This window comes from Strix aluco, chromosome 21, assembly GCF_031877795.1.
Source record: "Strix aluco isolate bStrAlu1 chromosome 21, bStrAlu1.hap1, whole genome shotgun sequence".
Taxonomy (NCBI): Eukaryota; Metazoa; Chordata; class Aves; order Strigiformes; family Strigidae; genus Strix; species Strix aluco.
In genome coordinates, this window is record NC_133951.1 from 13564267 (window position 1) to 13581650 (window position 17384).

Genomic DNA, 17384 nt, shown 5'->3' on the forward strand with positions numbered 1-17384 from the left:
ATTAACAGGGACTTGTTCACCGCCACGGCTCCCCGCCTTGGCACGGGCTGCGGCACGGCTGCCCGCTGCCAGGCTCTGCCTCTCTGGCAAACAGCTGCTTCCTCCTGGCTACCATCAGGACTGAGGGCTTGGAACTGCTGAGAGCAACCCAGGCTGCTGGCAGGGCCGAGGCAGCGGCACTGGGAGCCCTGCAGCCACGACGAGTGCTTTGGGTGGCTTTGGCACAGGGGCCATAATTAAACTCACATCAGGGTCCTCTGATGAGCTGGGATGGAGGGGTGGACCCTGCCCTGCTTTGGTGTGGATGCTGCTCAGCACACCCGCGCCACGCTCGCATTTGCTTTCTCGATGAAGCAGAGGACGCCGGTGCTCAGGCAGGGTCTGCTCCTGCACCACCGAGCTGCAGGGAAGGGAGGGATGGACGGAGGGACCGTGGGCTGTGCCGGCTCCGAGCATCCCAACTCCAGCCTCTGGCCAAGGCCAGGCGCTCACCGGCTTGCCGCCAAAGGAGGCTGGAGGGGAATAAAGCGTGTCGCCTCGCAGCATATGCAAGCTAAGAGCCAGCGGTCCCCCGGCAGCACGGCGAGCAGCCGGGCGTGTGCGCAGAGCTGGCTGCTGGAGCCCGCATCCCCTGCCAGTGCCTGCCCGCATTTCCACGCTCTCGTCCCCTGCCAGGTTTCGTCACCGCAGGCTGCGTGGCGGAGTGGGGGGGGATATGCTCACTGATCCACCGTGCTGGGCTCAGCCCCCCGGCATCCACAGCCAAGGACGTGGCACAGCCCCATGGCCTTGGGGAGGGGACAGTGGCGGGGAGGCAACACCAGTTACGGTGCAGGATGGAGCTGGAGGTCGCTGTAGCCACCTTGATCCTGAAAGGATGGACCCATCCGAGCCCCCAGCTTGCTGCTGCCCACAGAGAGGCAGTGAGGACAGGCAGCCGGTGCCCCTTGTCCCCTGTGCCAAAGACGTGACCGTGGCCAGGCCACAGGGACACACATTTCTGGGTGCTGGGGACAGTGGGTTTGACTTAAATCAATTTTAAATGCACGTCCCCCTCTGTGAGCTCTGGCCCTGACTTGTGTGACATTAAACTCCGGCATCGCAGGGGCTGGATGAGCCGTCCTGCGCTGCAGTGCCCAGCTGAGCAGGATCAGGCCCCACGCTGCGTTCAGCCACCAGCAATTCAGCTGAGCACAGAGGGGGGGGTCTGCGGGGCGGTGGTTCCCACCCAGTCCATTTGCACCTCCCTAGCAGGGCGCAGCCAGCCCAGGCAAGGTGCGAATGAATCCCTCCTGCTCCCCCGAGGCGCTGCCCTCACGCTGCCCGCGCTGCCCACCCTTACGCAGCCACCAGCCCCTGCAGATCCTCCCCCTGCGTGTCCCTTTCCCCTTGGGGGGCTGAGCTCTGGTCCCCAACTTCCCACAGGCCACCCCAGGATGTCCCCTCTCTCTGCCACCAGAGCCCAGGCCCACGCTGGCACGGGCTCCCCAGTGCACACCAGTAACATTCTTCTGTTAAATAATTGAATTTCTCAAATCATTCTCTTTTTCCCTCCGGTTTCAGTAGACATTTGTCACCGTGCCACCAGGCAGATGCTTTGCTCACACTTCATTTATTCATAAGCGTGACCGTGACTTGGGCAGCGGCGATGACAGCGGGGCTGGGTGCGACCGCTGGCACGGGACACGGCTGTCCCCAGTGCTCCCGGCTCTCATGGTGGCACCGGGATGGTGCCAACACCGGGGCGATGGTGGAGATCAGGGCCTCTATGCATCCCCCATCAGCTCAGCTCATCGCCGTGTCAGGGGACAGATGGGGACATGGCTCTGTGCCTGCTGCACCCCATGTCCCCGCAGCAGCTTTGGGCAGGGAGGGGGACCCCCCTCCCCCATTTGGCAGTGTGGAGGCAGCACCCGCCCATGGCTCGTGTCACCGTACCTGATTCCTGCACTGAGCAGCCTGTGACAAAGCAAAACACGTAAGTCCTTTAGGGAACAGCACCGTTAAAAGTCAACAGGGAACAGCAACGCCTTGGTGTTGAATATCACCGACCCGGTGGGACCGGAGCCACGTGGTGCCAAGGGACAGTGTGGGATGGCCGAGGCAGATCTGGGGGGGGGCAGCAAACCCCCACACCTGGCCCAGAGTCCCCAAGGGACTGAGCACCCTTCAGGGTGCTGAGCTCAAGCCCCCCGAGCCACGTGGAACATCCCCAGGTCCATCCGGGCCGTGCTTGGTGGTGCCACCACCACGGGCTGCGGCACCGGAGGGGACGCGACTTGCTGTGCGTAGGCCAGCAGGCACTTGCAGGAGCACTGCTCAGCTAATTGCAGTAATTAGCCCATAATGAAGCAATTATTTGAGGACGTGGTGCCATGTGTTCCTGCAGGGGAGAAGGGCAGGGGGATGTAACCTGCACGGCTCGGAGTGGCACGGTGGGCAGGGGCGGGGTGATGGAGGGGACAGGGGCATCACCCCAGCCTGTCCATTCCCTGAAGTGTCCAAGGGAACTCGGGGGTCCCCAGGGCTGCTGCAGGGCAGGGAAATGAAAACTGGGGAGAGGAGAGGCAAGACAGGGCCAGTGCTCCCCCAGCTCCTCCCTGGCTGTCCAAGGAGTCTTCCCACTCCACCCATTTTTCCATCAGGCAGCCATAAATCTCCGAACTGCAGAGCGGGAGCGGCTGCGGCTGGCAGACGCCGACCCGGCGCTCAGGCTGTGCCCGGCGGCTCTCGCTCCTCCTCCAAACCACCCGGCAAACCCAACGGCCGCCGCTCGCTCTGCCGTGCCACGGTCCCAGCCGGATGCGCTGCCCATGCGCCCTGGCGGCACGAGGGTCACGCACGCAGTGACAAAGGGACATCTGGCTGCAGTGGTGATTCACGGCACTGAAAGATGGCTGAGAGGGGGCGGATGCAAAGCCCGGTGCCACCCTCCCCTTGGGACAGACCCCGGCCGCATCCCCGTGCCGTGCCCTGGTGTCCCCATGCCCAGAGCAGGAGCAGACTACATTTCCTCCATGAGCTTTTACCCCAGGATGCCGGCACCCCCATGGCCCCCCCGGAACCACCAGACCCCCACGGGGGGATCCTGCGGTGCTGCCGGGTGGGATGGATGGAGCCGAGCGCAGAGCAGCCGCGCTGGCGGGTGCTGAGCAGCCACGTTGCTCCGGAGGCATGTGCTGGTGCCGGAGCCAGGCGAGGGGCTGTGGCCAGCTGGCCGGCTCCTGCCTGCGCCGGCTGGCTCGGCGCCGGGCCCTGTCTCTGCTTGCACTGCCGTAGCCAAGTTAACTCCCGGCGCATGGAGAGGGGCCGGGGCTGGCTGCAGCCTGCGGCGCAAAGGCATCGGCAGCCCCCAGGAGCTGCACGGGGCCATGGGGGCACGTCCTGGTGGTACCCCTGGGTGGCAAACCCTGCGGTGCTGGAGCCACGTGCCACGGCACATCCTCACTCCTTAGGGCTCCCGGAGTGGTGGAGGCACAGCTGGAGGTGTGGGAGACCCCAGGATCCCCCTTGGGGGTTGCCAACCCCCAACCCCTCCCCACTTGCACCAACCCCACCGGCACAACCAGCAGTCACCAGCGCAGATTTCCCCAAAATTTCCCCAATTTCCTGTTGTCGGAGAAATAAGGGCTCATCCCAGCTCCGGCGAGGGACATGAGGAGCCCTCTGATGGCATCGCAACTGCCAGAACGCTGGGGCCCACCCAGCCCCTCGGCGTTGGGGCTGGCCCCAGCCTGCGGTTGTGCGCCGGGAGCCAGCGTTCGGCGGCACCCCCAGCTCTGCCGGCACAGGCCGGGCTGGCAGCAGCAAAGCCCCCGGCACGGAGCGCGGCTGACAAGTGAATCGTGGCTCCGGCGGCGAAGGAGCAGACGGGAGGGAAATAAAAGCAAATGACATCAGTGCTGGCATGGGAGCCCACCCCAGCGAGCTATTTCGGGAAGGGCCGGGCCGGCTGCGTGGTTAAGCGTTTGCAGATGTTGCTTTGTGCATCTCACGGGGCTCCTTCTGCCGGCGCTGCCGGACAGGGGTGCTGCCAGCACCGGGGATGTGGCGGTGGGGTGATGTGGGGCTCCATCCTCCACCCAGTGGCGCTGGGGTCCATCCCCTTGAGCCCCAGCACAGCCTGGGGGGGGTGGTGGATGCCAGGATCCGGCCCCTTGCGCCGGGGTGGGGAAGGTGATCCCCAGTACGGTGCCACCGCATCCCGCTGCCACGCGTGCCGGAGCGGTTCAGGGAGCTCTGCGGGGGGGGACACGGGGTGCCCGGCTGGTCACTGGGACGTGGTGGCATCTCAAGGTGACTGGCAAGGGCAAGGAAACAGAAACCTGGCAGTTGCCATGGTTACCGCTTCGCATCCACCAGCGCAGTCTCCAAGCACGTGTAACGCCCGTGTTTAATCGCCGGGGTGGGTTGTAGGAGGAAAGGAAGGGCTGGACGGCTCCCGGCAGCGCCATTCGGTATTGGGGAAACTGAGGCACGGCCCTGCCACCGCTGTCCCCAGAGGCGGCACTGGTGGGAGCGCAGGCGCCCTTCGCTGCACGCCGGGGCACTAACCCAGCCCTCCTCCCTCCGAGGGCAATTAGCACCCTCCAGGTTTGCAGGGTGAACTCATCCTGTTGGGTTTTTTGCATGGCACAATTTGGGGGTGACGGTGTCCAGCCTGGTGAGAGCTCAGCCCGGGCCAGGCTGGGGGGGCTTCGGTGAACATCACCCCCCAACCACTGCTGAGCCATCTCGGGAGGATCTGAGCCCCCGGCACAGATCTGGACTCGGCTCCGGCTGTCGAGGGCTGGAACCCAGCTCAGAGCCGGGATCTGATCCTAAGTCTCCATCAGCCTCGGCGCTATCCTTAAACCAAAAAAAAAAATGTCTCAGGATGGAACAGAGTCAAATGAAAGACGTGGCAGATGTTTCTCCTCTTCCTCACTCCCGGTTTGCTACATGGGACAAGATGCTGGCAGGTCCCCGTCCTCAGTGCCACCCATGTCACCCAGCAGCAGGGGATGACGGGCACCGCAGTGGCAGGTGGCATTTGCCAGCTGCCCCCGGACACTGCGGGGAAATCAGCATCTCCTCTACGGCAGGCAGGAATAGCCCGTTCGTTAGCTGCCACCAGATGTTCCTCTGCAGAATAATTTGATGGAAAAACAGGGAAGGGAGCGTGAGATTTGCCAGCAACAGCTTGCTTTAATAAAAAAACAGGAAATAATGTTGGAGGAAGGAAAGACATGCCCAAGTTTATCCCCCTCCTGCACAGAAACACACTCTGTTTGGGGAGGGTCTGCGACGCTGGGCTGCGCTCCTCACCCCAAAAGGATGGCTGGATGAAATATTCATTTCCCAGCTTCACAGCCCAGCCCAGCCCCGAGGACCAGCCCAGCACCCCGAGGACCATCCCGGCACCCCGAGGAGCCCGAGGGTGTTTGGGCAGGCGCCATCCGGACTGGCGATGCTCCGTGGTCCCTGGCCATGCAGGGGTTTCAGACCGACTCGCATCACATCTGACACCCGGGATTTATAGCCCAGCTGGCAGCCAAGTCCCTCCGCAGCCTCCAAGGAGGAGCCAAGGAAAACACAGTCCCTGTCTGACCCACCAGCAGCCCCCCCTGGGCCCTGGCTCCCAGTCCTCTCCTGCCCACCCTGGGGAAGGCAGAGAGCCCTGACATCAGGCCGAGGCGAGGAGGAGGGGGTCACCCATGGGGCTTGGCCTTCACGGCCGCCTTCCTGCCTCGGCGCAGTCGGCTGCCAGCAGGGACGGGATGGGGAAAGGAGCAATTCGTAATGCAGGCAACGGGCTCCAGACACAGGGCCATGGGTGGGATCCGCATCTCCATCCCCATCCCATCCCATCCCACCCCATCTCATCCCACCCCATCCCATCCCACCCCATCCCACCCCATCTCATCCCACCCCATCCCATCCCCATCCCCATCCCATCCCACCCCATCCCACCCCATCCCATCCCATCCCATCCCACCCCATCCCATCCCATCCCCATCCCATCCCATCCCATCCCATCCCATCCCACCCCGTCCCACCCCATCTCATCCCACCCCATCCCATCCCATCCCACCCCATCCCATCCCCATCCCATCCCATCCCCACCCCATCCCATCCCATCCCATCCCATCCCCATCCATCATCCCCACCATGATCTTGCTGCCATGTTGCTTCCGCCGCCGAACAGCTGCAAACGGGGCCCGAGGGGTCGGGCTGGAGAAGGAGCGGGGCCAGAACACAGACACCAAATAACATCGTGGTCCCCAAGGAGAAAAAAAAATCCCCTGGGAGAGGAGGGGGAAAGAGAATAAAAGGGAACTAGCAGGGAAAAAAAACTTCAATCAGATTTGTAAAGGGCACAATTTACAAAATCCATCACATATTTTACTAGGCTGGGATTTACGGATTAGCCTGTAATACTTAGGTGGCTTTTTGTAATAAAACCCTGAGCTGCAGCAGCCTTGGGAAAGCGAGAAGGTGGAAGCAGTCTCCTCTACATCCCGCGCTCATTTTCCCAGCATTTCCTCCTTTTCTTTCTTTTTTTTTTTTTGATCTAGGCAGCCCCGTTAATCTGGGCTTTATCTGCCTATGGAGAAGGACTGAGCTCTTTATTGGATTTTTGTCAAGAATAAATGATTTAGTTTGGGATATTGTGGAAACGGTTTCTGTGGTATTACACCAACTAATAAATGAAACAGCGGGGATCAATTCCTCCCTTGCAACGCGCTCAACAGACTGCGGGAAATGCGCCCCGTGCCTACGCGCCACTGCCGCAGGAGCGCAGGTACGGCGGGTACGGTGCAGGTACGGCGGGTACGGTGCAGGTACGGTGGGTACGATGCAGGTACGGCGGGTACGGTGCAGGTACGGTGGGTACGATGCAGGTACGGTGGGCACGGTGCAGGTACGGCGGGTACGGTGCAGGTACGGTGGGTACGGTGCAGGTATGGTGGGTACGGTGCAGGTACGGCGGGTACGGTGCAGGTACAGCGCAGGCATGGCCAGTACCTGCGATGTTCACCCAACACCAGTGAGCACCGTCGCTGACTTTCCCCCATCGCTCCCGTCACGCCACAGCCGGCTCCCGGCACCCCAGGCAGTGTGAAACCCACCCGGAGGAGGACACATGTGGGGTCGTGGCTGTGCCAGGGCAGCAGCTGAACCATGTCTTGCCTCCCCAGCGCATTTGGGTGCTGCTGGCATCAGCCTCATTCACGCACGGCCGTCCAGCCCCGGCCCCACGGGCAGCACCGGGATCAAACCCAACCGATGAATGGGCAGAACCTGCCCAAAGGTGCCGGGGAGGACGTCAGCACGATGTCACCATGAAGGAACGTCCCCGTTGGGGACAGGAGGGACAAGCCAGGGAAAGCGGAGACGCATTTCAGGCAGGATTATAAAACCCATCACTGAAGTTCTTCTTAATCGTCTTAGCACAGACCTCATTAGGGAAGTGAACTTCAGGGCGCAGGAACGCGCCCCGTCCGTTCTTCCCTGAGTTCAGCCCCGGGGGGGAGCAGGGTCCCCGCGCCCCCTCCTTGCCACGATGGCACCGCGATGCCCCTGCGCCAGTCCGGCCCCGGCCCCCGCCCGCAACGCTGCGGCAGGGGGTGTGGGCAGAGCTTTGAAGAGATGGAGATGAGTGGGTGTGCGTGTGTGCGCGATAGCGAGTTATGAAGTCTCCTAATTAACAAAATCCTTTGGGGAATGAAAATCCCTCAGCTGTCAGGTTTGTGTGGGAACATGAACAGGTCGAGCCAAGGACCTTGGGGATGGGGGTTTCGCTACCAGCATCAGCAGAGCCACCCCTGTCCCCGTCCCCATCCCTGTCCCTGTCCCATCAGTGGTGCAGGCAGGGGTCGGCAGCCCCCTCCCTGCCTGCAGGCAGGAGACCCGGCTGTCCATGAGCATTGGGCTGGGGAAAAGGCAATGCTGCAGGACAGGGGCCCAGGGGCACCCCTGCCTGTGGGCACCCAGGTGTGGAGGTGAGGGGGTGCCCCATCCCTGCCAGGGGCTGCTCAAGGGTGCAGAGGAGCCCCGCTGCCCGCCCTGGGGAGTGTGGTGAGTTATTGCTGCAGGAAATGAAACTGCTAATAAATCCCCAGGCAGAAGCCAGGAAGGTTAAAACTCCATCTATAAAAAGGGATGATGATTTATAAAGTGACGTCCAACTCCTTGTCCCTGCTGTGGAGCTCTCGGGCCATCGGCTGCCCAGGGTGGGAGAGCCGGGGCCGGTGCCCACCTGTGCCGGGACTTACTGGGACCGGGCTGTGCTCTCGCCCTGGGCTGGTGGTCCTGTGGGATGGAGGGGAGGGGAGGGAAGGTCCCACACTGTAGGCACCATCCCATCCCATCCCATCCCATCCCGTCCCGTCCCATCCCGTCCCATCCCAATCCATCCCATCCCATCCCATCCCCATCCAATCCCATCCTATCCCATCCCATCCCATTCTGTCCCGTCCCATCCCATCTTATCTCATCCTGTCCTGTCCTATCCCACCCCATCCCATCCCACCCCATTTCATCCCCTTCCCCACCCCACCCCACCCCACCCCACCCCACCCCATCCCATCCCCTTCCCCATCCCATCCCACCCCACCCCACCCCATCCCATCCCATCCCATTCTGTCCCGTCCCATCCCATCTTATCTCATCCTGTCCTGTCCTATCCCATCCCATCCCATCCCACCCCATTTCATCCCCTTCCCCACCCCACCCCACCCCACCCCACCCCACCCCACCCCATCCCATCCCATCCCCTTCCCCATCCCATCCCACCCCACCCCACCCCATCCCATCCCATCCCATTCTGTCCCGTCCCATCCCATCTTATCTCATCCTGTCCTGTCCTATCCCATCCCATCCCATCCCACCCCATTTCATCCCCTTCCCCACCCCACCCCACCCCACCCCACCCCACCCCATCCCATCCCATCCCCTTCCCCATCCCATCCCATCCCATCCCATCCCACCCCATCTTACATCTCCCAGGGATGAAGACACTCCCTGGGCAGCCCTGGGTGCTGGAAGGGACCTGCAGCACCCCGGGGTGGGGGCACCACAGCTGATGCTGCCCGGCCCTGCCAGGGAGGTGCAGGCAGCGACAGGCCCAGCACCTTCCCCCACCCCGCTCCCACCACCCATCCTGCACCTCTCCTCCCGCCGTGCCGCGGCGGCAGCGGGTCCTGCACCCACGCATGGCGAGAGAAAACCGAGGGAAAATGTGAGGCGGGGCGGGGAGCAGGAGAGCCCGTAAGTCACTGCCACCCCGAGATGTTCATAAATAACGTACACGGCACGGGGCTGGGGAGCTTTTCACCCACTTAATTGATATGTACGGTGAGCGCACGCACGCTCAGCACGACGGCAGGGCTCCCCCCTCCCTCCCAGTGAAAATACTTCTCGCAGGACTGACACATTTATTATTTTTCCCATAATTACCTTATTGTGAGCGTTTGTTAGAAAGCACCCTGGGAACCCCGGCCCCGTGCAGGGCTCCCAGGTGGGAGCCGGCTCTGAAATGCTGGCGGAGACTTTTTTGCTTTGGAAAGTGGGTCAGGATCGGGCCCGAGGCCTCCGCGCCGCGATGCTTGAGCCCGCGCACCACGTCCCGGGTGCTGGAGCCGCTGCTCCTGCCCACAGGCAGCTGCCTGCACCGGCAGCGGCAGGCATGGGCGCTGGGCGGGGGGGTCTTGCCACCCGTGTGCAGGGATGGAATGGGAACGGGAACGGGGCTGAGCGATTGCAGTGTGAGCTGGGAAAGTGGATATTAAAGGCTTTATTACAGGGTGACGCCGGCTAATTGCAGAGCTCCTTTCAGGGAGCCGGCAGAGGATGAGCTCGGGCGACAGCACCCAATTATTGCAGCTCAGTGGGGGGAAAAGGGAAAGAAAGGAAGAAAAGCAAGCGCAATTATCGGGACCTCGTCTGCGGCACAGCACAGGGCTGCAATTTCCAGGCACGCTCGCTTTGCCCAGCCCCGCTCTCGCTCCCAATACCGAGCGCGTGACAGTTTGCATTTATTTTTAAACGGGCAGTTGCCCATCTCTGCCTCCCGTCCTTCATCCCTGCCCCGCCGGGACACGCTCCCGCATCCCACTGACACGGGGACAGGCTCCTGCATCCCACCGATGCTCCCCCGAGCATCCCTGCCACCAGCTCAGCCCCAGCCCTCGGGGGGTACCGAAACACCGCTCAGCCGACCCCGCTGGGAGCCTGCGATGCTTTTTCTTCCCCCCATCATCTCACCCGCTCCCACCTTTTTCCTCCCAGAGCCGCTCCCGGCTCCAAAATTGCAGCCTTGTATATTAAAAAAGGTCAGATTTCAGCTCTTGTGAAGTAGCAAAAACCAGAGCAGCGTGAACAGACGCAGCCGCCTGTTTCTTGGGGGATCGGGAAGCCGGGGCGCGGGGGGGGGGCCCGGTGCTGGGACTCTGTCACCTCCGCTGCGGCGTGCTGGGGGCGGATGCCGCCGTTTGTGCCTATTCCACATCACCACTTAATAATTGACAATTAAATTTAATTACACCTTTGAGAAATAATAGCATATGTTGGTTTAATGGGCCTGTCTAGAGCGGGGAGGGTTCTCTCCTGCGCCCTCTGCTCGATAAGGTGGGTCACGGGGTGACGCTCGTGGCACGGTGACACCGTTTGCCGGGTTGGGGTGCCAGGCGGTGCCAGCACCGTCCCCCAGCACCACGTTCGCTGCCATCTCTGCCAGCGCGGCGGGGCTGAGCAGCGGCTCAGCACCCCGGCACCCCGGCATCGCCGGCGCCAGCCTCGGCACAGGGAACCGGCAGCAGCGAGTCCAGCCCGAGGTGTGTCCCAGCCGCTTCGCCCGGGGGGGTCCGGCAGCATCCGAAGGAACCGGTGCCATCGCCTTCCATCGGGCCCGCGCTGGCGGGTGCGCTGAAGATCCCCCAGAATATCTTAATTATTTATCTCCATAGAAAAGACAGGGCATGAAGCTGCTGCGCTGGCTTTAGCTGTTTCCATCTCTCCTCTTTTTGCTGCTTTTTAAAATTTTCTTTGAAACAATATCGCAGAGAACCCCCATTATTTGCCGCCTGATTTGTGAATCCTTCAGAGGCAATCACCAGCGGCTCTCAAGGTTTCTGCTGCAATTAGGGAGGTTTGAGAGAGAGAGGAGGCAGGTGCTCGGCGGGAGCCGAGGCGGCCAAGGGGCTCAGAGATCCCGGGGCTAACCAGGCGCTCAGCATCTCCCTGAGCCTGGCAGCCTCCCCCTTCCCATCCCCCTGATTCACACCCCTCCCTTTCTCTAATTAAAGATAATCACCTGCAATTACCTAATTAGTTATCTGATTTTTGCCCTCTGATTCCATACCTATCACGCTCCCTCGGGATGCGATGCTGCTCGGTGCCACCAGCACCCACTCCGGGGCACGGCAAGGGGTGACAAGCGGGTCCTCAAAACCAGCCGTCACCTCCTGGGTGTGATTCATGATCCAGCACCCCCCGCTGCTGCCCAGCCCCTGGCACCCCATGTCACCCTCTGGGAAGGACAGAAGGAGCCCAGGGAGGCAGCAGGGACACACGGACACCGCGGAGTGCAGGGGCTCCTCCCTGGGGGCCACTGAGTGATGCAAACGTGTCGGCAGGAGGTGGCCGTGCAGAGGTGGCCTTGGCACCCAAATATTCCTGCGAAAACCAGCGCCTGGGCAGGGACCATGGCACTTGGTGTGGCAGCTTAGCCCTGCACGGGGGCCACGCACAGAGCTGGCAGGGCCACCGCCACCGGCTGGGCACAGGGACAGCCCAGGCTGTTGGACACACCACGCAACCACGGAAGAAAAATTAGGCCAAAGTGGGGCCGGCTAGCTCTCTCCCTCCGAGTGATCATTGCCCTCATTAAAAAACAACTAATTATTATTCTGGCTCATTAGCAATTATAAATCTCCAGCTCCGGTACTTCATTAAAAAAAATGACAAGTTAGCACTTAATTATGTTCCCCAGCAGCCCGATGGGTGGAAGTGTTAACCCTCCCCACCCTGCTGCCCACCAGAGCCCGCCAGTGCCAGCACCCACACCAGCACCCACACCAGCACCAGCACCCACACCAGTGCCAGAACCCACACCAGCACCCACATCAGTGCCAGCACCCACACCAGCACCCACATCAGTGCCAGCACCCACACCAGCATCCACACCAGTGCCAGCACCTGCACCAGCCAGCTCCTGGGGTGCAAGGGCACTTCGGGCTCCCCCCTCCACACTCCGCAGAGGGACACCGAGCCCCAGCACCTCCCCGGCCACTGGCCCTGCGGCAGTTGGGGCTTGCTGAGCTTCCTGCTGCAGCACTGGGGAGCAGGGAACTGGGACCAGGCAAGAAACCAGTCTGTGCACCCAGCATCTGCGGGGAGTTTACTGGAGGCAGCGAAAACGCCCCTGCCCAGAGGGCAAAGCTGGCCCTGGGCACATGTCCCCGGGGAACGCCGGCTTCGTGTCACCCCGCCATCGCCACTGATGCGGCAGGTCCCGGGGCAGAAGTTTGCAGGCAGCAAAGCCGATATTTGGTGCAAAAACCCTCGAAAAGCTGAGCCGCGGCAGGGCAGGCAGCTGCCTGCATCCCCGGCACTGGGCTGCCTCGCCGGCACCCGGCACCCGGCGCCTGCAGCGAGCACCTTCCCGCTACCCGACGGATAATTGGCCACTAAATCCCTCCGGGAGAGAAACAGGGGGGGAAAAAAATTACAGCTGCGGAACTAGCTCTCCAAAATTATATCACCTTCTCTGACAGGATAATTGCTCCTTTTCCCCAAGATTTAATACGGATCTCACATCCTTAAACAGTTGGGTGTTATTTTAAGGGTTCCCAGTGTTTTTCCCTCCTCTCGCAGGTAGCGCCGGATGCGGCGGCAGAGGCAGTGCCACCCGGCACAGCGTTTTGGGGTGGAAGATGGTGACACTGGCCCCCTGCATGGGGGCGATGCGGGGAAGCGCACGTCTGTGGTACCCAGGGGAGAAGCAGGGAGGGGGGGGGGATGACCCTGGTCCTGGTGTCGCCGATGTCTGCCGCACGCGAGCAAGGTCCCCGGCGCTGCAGCACCGGCAGCGTGCCTTGTTCTCCGTGCACTCTAATGGCTACATCAATATTATCTCGCCTGCAAGTTGCCCTGTGACAGATGTATTAATGATACGGTGCAGAGCCCGCGCAGCGCCGGGGGAGGACATGCATGGCGTACGGGGGCTGGCACAGGCAGGGGCCTCGCTTGGAACAGGCAGCGCCCACCCCAGGGGGGGACCAGGGGGATATTTGGGGGGTCAAAACCCTTGGGCAGACCCCGAGGACTCAGGCTGTTTTCATCCCCAGTGCTCCTGCGAGCCAGGAACCCCTCCTTGAGACAGACCCTGATATTTTGGGGTGCCCGGTGCAGAGTGTGTGTGGTTCCCCGTGCCAGAGCTGCTCCCGAACGCTTACACCCAGGAAAACTCTCGCTCTGGCTTTCATCCAGACTTCGATCCTACAGTAAATCCAGCAATAAATCAGCCTGTGGATGCAGGAGCCCAGCACAGGCACCCGCCCGCGCTGCCACCGGCCGAGCCCCATCCATCACCGCCACGGGCCTGACCCCGCCGTCCCCGTTGCCGCCTGCCACCTGCGTGTCCTGCTTGGGGATGGTGGCCCCTGCAACCCGCCAGCCCCCAGGGATGCTCTGCCACGAGGACTGGGGGGACCCCCAGCAGCGCCAGCTTTCCCCCCAGCTCCCCGCTGGCCCCAGCATCGATCCGGCAGCAGCTGGCAGCCGGCGTGTGGGAGCAGCTGGGGAGCGGTGCCGGCAAGGGGGTCCCGGCAATCACCGCCCTCCCACTGCCCCACACCTGCCCCACACTGCCACCAGCTCACAACCAGGTTTGGGGTGGGCGAGGGGACCCCCGTGTCACCCCACTGCCCCTCCACACCCTCCTCTCCCTCTCTCTCCCTGCACACTGACCCCACACCAGCTATCCAGGGCGAGTCCTTGCTGTTCCATGTACTGCTCTGAAAATAAACCACCATTAAAACATTTTCGGATTACAGTCAAGTGCGAGCGCGTTGTTTAGCAGCCAGGGAGCATGAAAAGATGGCTCAGCAAGAGACTTTCCATCATGCAAGCGCCATTCAGGAGCATTAATCCGTGGCATTTGGGAGCTGCTGCTTGATTACGCCCCCGTGCCATCCCCCAGTGCCCCCCCCCCCCCCCCCCCCAGCCACAGCGTGGGGCCTGGCACCCTCCAGCAAAGTTTGGCTTTGCCAAGCTGCACCGAAACACGGCGTGACACCGGCCACGCTCACGGGGACCCACCAGCCCCATCCTCGGGAGCTGGCTGGGGCAGCGCTGTGAGTCTGTAAATATATTATTTATTATTTCTATTACCCTTCTCCATTATTCATTGTTTAATTCGCTGCTATTCTATTATTAACTCTCCCCCGTGTTTTGGAGATGCTCTGACATGAAAGAGGCACCGCAAATTTTTGCTTGCGTACCGCGCTCTTCACACCGACTCGGAGGCAGATCCGGGACCAGTGACCACAGTGTGCCCCATCAGTGGCCATGGGGCTGGCCAGGGGCTGGCCACTGAGCCCTCTCCCTTCTGTGCCACGAATCAAACCGGAGCAAACTGTTTCCTAAGCCTTTTGGGGCACAATTTGGCTGTGCACAAGTCTTTTAGCTGAATTAAAGTGTAACGCTGCTGCTGCCGCCGCCTTCACGCCGGGGGGATTCGCATCCAGCCACCGCCTTTGGGTTTTGGTGGGTTTTACCCCCCTTGGGGATGGTGGGGACGGTCATGGCCAAGCCCCCTCCCCTCGTTTCCCCCACAAGACACAAATAACTGAGGCATGGCTGAAAATCCAGACATGGGGAAATTTGTAAAAAGGGCCAAGAAGCTTGTTTTCCTTAAAAATCATGATTTGTCAAAAAAATGACCTGAGCTCAGCTATGTGGGTTCCTGTTGCCCCCCTCAAGCTGCTGGCCCCGGGCAGCACCATGGGATAGGGGTGGCTTTCCCCAGTGACCCCCTGGCCACCCCGGCAAACTCCGCAGTCCCGGCATTACTCTCCACACGGGCAGCGCCGGGGCTGTTGGAGGGACCCGTGGGTTGTACATCCTCGGTCCTCCAAATTCCTGCTTCACGCTTGGACGCGGTGAGGACCTCGCCGAGGGGTCCGAGCCGCTGTGGGCAGCCTCAGAAAATAACCACCCCTCTTATTCTTTGCTGGGGGACGCTTTTACTGATGAGTTTTTGCATGGCCAAACCCTGCCGGCGTGCTCTGCTGCTTATCTGGGAGCCAAGGGAGCACGCGGGGCTGCTCAGCAAATAGCGGTGGCGTAATAGATGGGGCACCCAGGGAAACAAACACTTACAAATGGCTTTAGCATTTCCCGAAATGTCACGCCGGCGGCTCAGCACAGACAGGTCCCCAGCTCCGCCGAGCTGGCAGAGGAGCTGCGTGGTGTTTCGGGGTGGTGGGAGGTGCTGCCTGAACTCCCTGGAGACGCGGGGGACCCCTCGCCCACCCCGGTAGCCCCGATTCCGGTGGCTCCTTCCCATCTGGCGGGTGCCGGCGCCGGCACAACCCACCCGGCAGCACGCGGGTCCTGCGGGCAGAGCACCGTGAGAGAGCTGGGGAAGGCAAACCGCACGGATCCATCCCAAATCTCCTCGTGCATCGCGTTGATTCCTCTTCCCTACTCCCCCCGGGGTGAGGGGGCTGCCAAGGAGCTGGCCTGGACTAAGAATCCTCATTTATTCTGATTTATTCTGATTCCATCACCACGTTCATTCATTTAGCGAGGCGGGCGGGGGTGGCAGTTTGCTGTGGGGTCCCCAGGTTTCACCCCAAGCTCCAGCCTCTCCCCACCCGTAACACGGCTCCGTTGCTTTTCTGCTGAGATCAGCACAGAATCTCAGAATCATCTTGGTTAGAAAAGACCTTGAAGATCACCCAGCCCAACCGTGAACCTCACACTGACCATTGCAGGGCATAAGCTCCCAGAGCAGGGGGCTGGGGGCTGCAGCAGCGTTGCAGCGCAGAGCAGCCCACCCTCTTCCTCCTCCTCCTCCTCCTCCTCCTCAGGCGCTCACGGGAGATCCCACAGACAGGTTTTACCTTGGGTGCAGAGCACGGCCCTGCCACCCTGGGACCCTCCGCGCCCGCCTGCCCACCCCGGGAGGATGTCTGCTTTAAATTACTCTGGTTAAATTATGCATAAGCTTGGAGCAAGATGCTGGGGGGGGGGGGGTTTGACAGCACCTGATGCCCACCTCAGGCTGTTAAATTTCATCTCAGGCCGATCAGATGGATCATAATTTCTCCCGTTATTGAGACGTAGGAAGCAGCTCCCATCCTGGCACGTGGGCATTGCAGCTGCCGTCGGCACGGGCTCTCCGGCTCCAGTGCCTCAGCCCTCCTCAGCTCGCTCCGAGATATTATGGTTTTTTTGGGGTGATTTTCAATGAAGGCAACAGGGGTGAGGTATCATGGAGATGGTGGGACCCTGAGCCCTGGCACTGTGCTGCGGCCAGGGCTCTGCTCCTCTGTCACACCTCCCGGTGTCACACGCTGCCACCAAACCTGCCCCCAGCCCTGCTCCCTCCTCCGGCACCGGGGAGCCAGGATGGTGAGGAGTCACTTTAATCTCAATCAATTAGAAATAAAGCAGTTCTAACAGCAGGGCAATAAAAGAACACTTTAATTTTAGAGCTAATTAAATATCAACAATTGGAATGCAGCAACAGACAGTTAACCTGGAGTAACCCATTATTTATAAGGAATATAATGGATTGACTGGGGGGATGAAGTGAGTTGTAGTCATTTTAATATCAGCTGTCACAGTCTAACTGTTCTCTTTTGTCTCACTCCAGCACAATCATCTCGCCGGCTTCCTCCGGGACCATTACCACTTCTCTGCTCGACAGAAGATTAATTAAGCTCAGGTCCCAGCAGAGGACGGGCACGTGTGCTCCTGTCCCCGCTCGGTGAACCGGGGTGACGCTGGGGCACAGCCCAGGCTTCGGGGCTCCGCCAGCCCAGCCGAGCGAGGCGATGCCTCCAGCCCCAGGGTTCACTGATAATTGCAACCCACCGGCTCTCTGACAGCACATTAGAAGCTGTAAATTATTAATGGGAGCTCTCGCGGCTCTGCTGGGTGCCCCATGGGCTGCGGTGGCTCCGGGGAGAGACAGAGCCACGGTCCTGATGAGGCCAGGTGGGAACAGCTCCCCTGGGGAAAGTGAACCCCCCAGCGCCCTAAAACCCAGGACAAAGCCCTCTCTGCTCCCCATGCTGCCACAAGTCCCCAGCTCCCTGCACCGGGGAGCAGAAGTACGTGGAACTGGGGGAACCCCAAGCCTGCCAGCCCCAGCACAGCCCTCGGGGGGT